Source organism: Neovison vison, chromosome 11 (genome assembly GCF_020171115.1).
Source record: "Neovison vison isolate M4711 chromosome 11, ASM_NN_V1, whole genome shotgun sequence".
In the NCBI taxonomy this organism is placed as follows: Eukaryota; Metazoa; Chordata; class Mammalia; order Carnivora; family Mustelidae; genus Neogale; species Neogale vison.
Window position 1 is genome coordinate 17856158 of NC_058101.1, and position 6034 is coordinate 17862191.

At 35.7% G+C, this 6034-nt stretch overlaps 1 pseudogene; it reads left to right on the forward strand.

Moving 5' to 3' along the window:
• Positions 1 to 2541: 2541 nt before the first annotated feature.
• Positions 2542 to 3396, forward strand: LOC122890184 (annotated as a pseudogene).
• The last annotated feature ends 2638 nt before the right edge of the window (positions 3397 to 6034 follow it).

A 6034-nucleotide genomic window follows, 5' to 3' on the forward strand; every position in this document is an offset into this window, starting at 1 on the left:
CTTCCCCTGCTTGTGCTCTCTCTCTCTCTCTGACAAATAAATAAATAAAATCGTTTTTAAAATAATAATAAATAAATAAATAGGAGTGTCAGACTTGAATATTTAAGCAAGAAGCTAAAAATTATATAAAATGATTGAATGGATTTGAAAAAAATCAAATAGAATTTCTAGAATAGTATGATAAATGCTACAGTCAACAGACTGAGACAACTGAAAAGGCAGTTAATTTAAGGGAAAAAATGAGAAATTAAATAAATGAAGCTACAAAGCATCAAAAGAGTAAGAAATAACAAAGAGAAAACACAGGATAAGGATAAATTTTTTTTTTAAGATTTTATTTATTTATTTGACAGAGAGAGATCACATGTAGGCAGAGAGGCAGGCAGAGAGAGAGAGGAGGAAGCAGGCTCCCCGCCGAGCAGAGAGCCCGATGCGGGACTCGATCCCAGGACCCTGGGATCATGACCCGAGCTGAAGGCAGCGGCTTAACCCACTGAGCCACCCATTTGTAACAAGGATTTAATTAGGATCTTGGAGAATACGATGTGGTATGAAATTTTTGGTGAAATTATGGAAAAGAAGTCTATTGTATCTCCAGCAGGTAAATGAAAAGAAATCTACACATACCATACCACATAATAACTACTAGGGGGGGAAATAAAAGACAAAACAAAATGGTAGAAACAATTACTGGGGAAAAAAAAAAAAATTACCTCCAAAAAAGGAGCAATTAGATGTTTAGCTGACTTCTCAAGAGTAAAAATAGAAACCAAATGCAATAAAATTTTCTCTGAAGGGACTGAGAGAAAATAGCTCACCAACCTAAAATTCAGTACCTAGGGAAAATATTTTCCAAGGATGAGGATAGACAAAGACAATTTGAGATTGAAAAACAAAAGCAAAAACAAACAAACAAACAAAACAACTGGGTGAATTTACCCCCAGAAGCTCTAACCTTAACAATATATCAAAGAAAGTTTTTCAGGCAGGAAAACAATCTGTGAGAGAGAAAGAGTACAGTAAATGTAGTACAACCATGGCTGGTGGGATTTAATGGAAGTTAAACTGCTCTATTGTCCTTATATTATCTGGGAAGAGTAAAACAATTTATCAGCCTAAGGCTCTGATAAGTCGTGGGAGCATATGGTAATATCTGTAATAACAACTAAAGAGAAATTGATTGTATAAATTTAAACTAATCCAGCAGGGGTAAAAAATGCAACGGTTTTAAAAAAAAGGGGGAAGAAAAAAATAAGAAACAGAAAAAATGAAAACATGGTGTGATAAAAAACTATAAAGTCTAATATAAAAAATTACTTTAAATATAAAAAGTCAATATTCTATTTTTTAAAAAATTATCAGTTGCTTTTTGTAAATCCTTATTGTTTATGGAAAATATTTAAACAATAATTTAGACATAAAGGATATAGATTTGTAAGTTAAATGCTAGAAAAAAATAATTATACAAAGAGCAACAGATTGCTAGCTTGGATATATTAGTATCAGTAGACATCAGAATTAAGGCAAAGGCATTATTAGAAATCAAGAGGATCAGTTCCTAATAATAAGAGTTCAATTTGCCAGGACCACATAAACATTTTAATTTCTTAAATCTGATAACTAGCCTTGAATATTAAAAAGCAAATATTGACATAAGTACAAGGATAAATGAAAAATCTATGATGACAGTGGAAGCTTTTAATATTTCTCTCTAGATATAAATGGAAGAACTGGGTGAAAGCAGAATATTTGTACAACCATGATAATGAAATAACTAACTGCAGAATGCATCTACTGGGCAAGCACATACGAAATCTTTTTTTTTTTAATCGACTGTGGGGGTGCCTGGGTGGCTCAGTCAGTTACGTGTGGTTTCTGCGGGGGTCATGAGGTCAGTGTTGTATCATGGAAGGGTGTTGGGTGCCAGGGCTCTGTGCTGAGTTTGCTTGAGATTCTCGCTCCCTCTCCCTCCCCCTCTGCCCCTCCTCCCACTCATGCCCTCTCTTTAAAATAAATAAAAAAAAACTTCAAAAACAAAAAAAAATTTGACTGTGTACTGGTCTATAAATCAAGTCTCAAAATATTTCAAAGAATTGAAAAGTTTATTTTCTGCCCATAATCAACTTTTACGAGAAATCAATAACAAAAGTAACTAAAAAATACAAATGTTTGGAAATCATAATGGAAAAAAATAAAACATATGTTGATATTATTGAAAATGAAAATACTAGGGGCGCCTGGGTGGCTCAGTGGTTTAGGCCTCTGCCTTCAGCTCAGGTCATGATCTCAGGGTCCTGGGATCTAGCCCCACATCGGGCTCTCTGCTCAGCGGGGAGCCTGCTTCCCCCTCTCTCTCTGCCTGCCTCTCTGCCTACTTGTGATCTCTCTCTGTCTATCAAATAAATAAATAAAAATCTTAAAAAAAAAAAAAAGAAAATGAAAATACTAGATATCAGAATCAGAAGCTGAGTCCTGGAGTCCCAGCTGGTGTCTATCACAGTACCTGAATTGCCCACCTCCTTTTTCCTTTCAGCGTGACAGATGCCAGGGACCTTGAACTTCACCAAGGACTTCCTAGCAGGTAGAGTGGCCCACCTCCAGGACCTCCAGGTCCATGGTAGCATCCTTCCAGTGGGTCAAGCTGCTGCTACAGGTGTAGCATTCCCACAATCATTGCAGATAAGCAATACAAGAGCATTATGGATGGCATGGTGCACAACCCCAAGGAGCAGGAAGCCCTAGCTTCTAGCATGGTAACCTGGTCAATGTCATTAGATACTTCTCCACCCAAGCTCTCAACGTTGCCTTCAAAGATAAATCAAGCAGATCTTCCTGGATGGTGTGGACAAGAGAACCATGCTTTGGCGATAATTCACAGGAAATCTGACATCAGGTGGTGTTGCTGGGGCCACACACTTGTGTTTTGTGTATCCTCTTAATTTTGCCTGTACCAGTTTACCAGCTGATGTGGGCAAAGCTGGGATTGAAAGGAATTCTCAGATGACTACCTGATTGAAATCTGTAAATGTGATGGGATTAAGGGGCTGCACCAAGGCTTTAATGGCTGTTATCTACCGAGCTGCCTCCTTGGGTATCTATGACACTGCAAAGGGAGTGCTTCCAGATCCCAAGAATACACATATCTTTATCAGCTAGATGACTGTAAAATTTGTCACAGTGGTTGCTTGGTTGACTTCCTATCCCTTTGACACTGTTCACTGTCAAATGATGATGCAGCGAGGAGACAAAGGAACTGATGTGCTTGACTGCTGGAGGAAGACTGCTCATGATAAAGGAGCCAAAGCTTTTTTCAAAGGTGCAAGGTCCAATGTCCTCAGGGGCACAAGTGGTGCCTTTGTGCTCATCTTGTATAATGAAATTAAGAATTTCACATAAGTTATTTCCTAACGCCCCCCCAACAGTCATGTTGTATTATATAACATATCTTAAGCATTCCTGACAGATAGCTAGCTGTCTATTTATCAATGGTAACTATTTACTGCTTGAAAATGGGAAGCAATAATATTCATCTGACCAGTTGTTCCTTAAAGCTATTTCCATTGAGATGGGACTCAATTATATTTTTTTATTTCAGTCACTCCTGATAAATTTGAAGAAAAAAAATCTGAAATATATTTTAAAAAGGAAATGAACTAAAATGTGTTCTTTTGAGCATGTGTTTCTTTTTTTTTTTTTTTTAAAGATTTATTTATTTGAGAGAGAGAGAATGAGAAAGACTACAGGAGAGTGGGGAGAGGCAGAGGGCGAAGCAGACTCCCTGTTGAGCTGGGAGCCCCATGCGGGACTCAATCCTGGGACTCCAGGATCATGACCTGAGCCGAAGTCAGTTGCTTAATCAGCTGAGCCACCAGACACCACTTGAGCATGTGTTTCTTCTGAAAACACGTAACAGGCATGCATATATGTTAAGAAAGAGGAAAAAGTGAGTCCAGCATTCATCTAAAAATTGGAAAACAAAGAACAAAACAGACTGAAATAAAGTAAAAAAATAAATAATAGAGCATAGCTAAAGTAGAATATATATATTATATAATAACTTATTATATATAATATTACATATCATAGGACCCACAAAGTCTAAAGTAGCTTATCTGGAAAAACAAAACAAAACAAAACAAAAATCAACCACTAAACATAAAATCTACAAACCTCTAGTGACGTTGAGGGACAAGAAAAGGAGAGAAGCTACAAATACTCAGTTTGGGGCTTAGAAAAGTCCTCACGACAGATCCTATGTTACTAGGAAAATAATGAGGAACTTATAAACAACTTTATAACTAAATTGATTTCAAATGTATATATTTTAAGTTCATAGTAATTTCATAATTTATAAAAAATGACACAAAAGATACAGAAAATCTGAATTGTTATTTAACTATGAAAGACATTGGATCGATAACTTAAAACTGAATGAGAAAATCTGTGCTGAGAGATTCTCCGATAAATGTTACCAAACACTAAAGAAAAATGTAATACCAGTACACGTTCTTTTTCAAAGACTAGAATAAAATTCACTTAATGAGACTGGCCAACTATAAGTTAAAAAAAAAAAAAAAGGTGAGAAGATTAGTAAAAGGAGTAAGTTAAAGGTCAATCACAACCCCAAGCAAAAATCCTAAACAAAGTATTAGCAAACTGAAAACAGAACTGTAAAAAGTGGTAAAACATTAAAACCAAGTTCATTTAATTCCAAGACTGTGAGGTAGGCTCAAAAATCTATTTTTCTTCATTAATAAGGAGAAAATCATATATCTTAATACATACAAAAATATTTAATAAAATCCAAGTTATAGCAAACTGGAATAGAAGGAAAATTTCTTAATCTGATAGAATGTCTATAAAAATATACCACTACCAAGAATATCATAGAAAATCATTTAAAAATTAGTATTCAATTATAAGAAAGGATGAATACCCAACTTTTGCATCAACATGGATGGGACTGGAGGAGATTATGCTGAGTGAAATAAGTCAAGCAGAGAAAGTCAATTACCATATGGTTTCACTTACTTATGGAGCCATGTTAAGGAATAACATGGAGGACATTAGAAGAAGGAAAGGAAAGGTGAAGGGGGGAAAACAGAGGGAAAGATAAACCCTGAGAGGCTGTGGACTCTGAGAAACAAACTGGGGGACTTAGAGGGGAGGTGGGTAGGGTGATGGGTGAGTCTGTGATGGGTATTAAGGAAGGCACGTATTGCGTGGAGCACTGGGTGTTACACGCAAACAATGAATCTTGGAATACTACACCCAAAACTATAATATGATGTATTGTATGATGACTAACATAATACAATAAAAAAAATTAGTAGTCAAGTACCCAGGAATAAATGTAACATTAGATGTGCAAGGCCTCTATTGAGAAAATTGTGAACTTTCATTGACAGAAATAAAAGACCATAAGATAATAGAATATACCTTGTCCATATATTTATAGATTTAATTTTTTAAAGGTGCCCATTATCAACTAGTTTCCATAGATTCAACACATTTCCAATAATCTCAATAGAATGTGTGTGTGTGTACGTGTGTGTGTGTGCATGTGTGTGTGTGTGTGTGTGTGTATGATAGGACAAACTAAATCTGACATTTAAATAGAAAATGTACAGGCCAATAAGAGCCAAAAGAACCCTTGAAGAAGACAATTAGTAAAACTTGCCTCCCCAGATTTTAAGACTTACAAAGCTGTATTACTATGTGTGACATTGGCATGATGATAGAAAAACAGAATAATAGAACAGAATTGGAAAAAAAAAAAAAAGACATGTGCATATTTAAAAGAAGACTTGATTTTTTAAAAAAACCTACACTATAGGGGCACCTTGGTGGCTCAGTTGGTTAAGAGTCTGCCTTTGGTTCAGGTCATGATCTCAGGGTCCTGGATCCAGTGCCATGATCCTGCTCAGCACAGAACCTGTTTCTCCCTCTCTCCTGCCTCTGCTCATGCTATCTCTCACTTTCTCTCTCAAATAAATAAATAAATAAAATCTTTAAAAATAAATAAATAAAATAA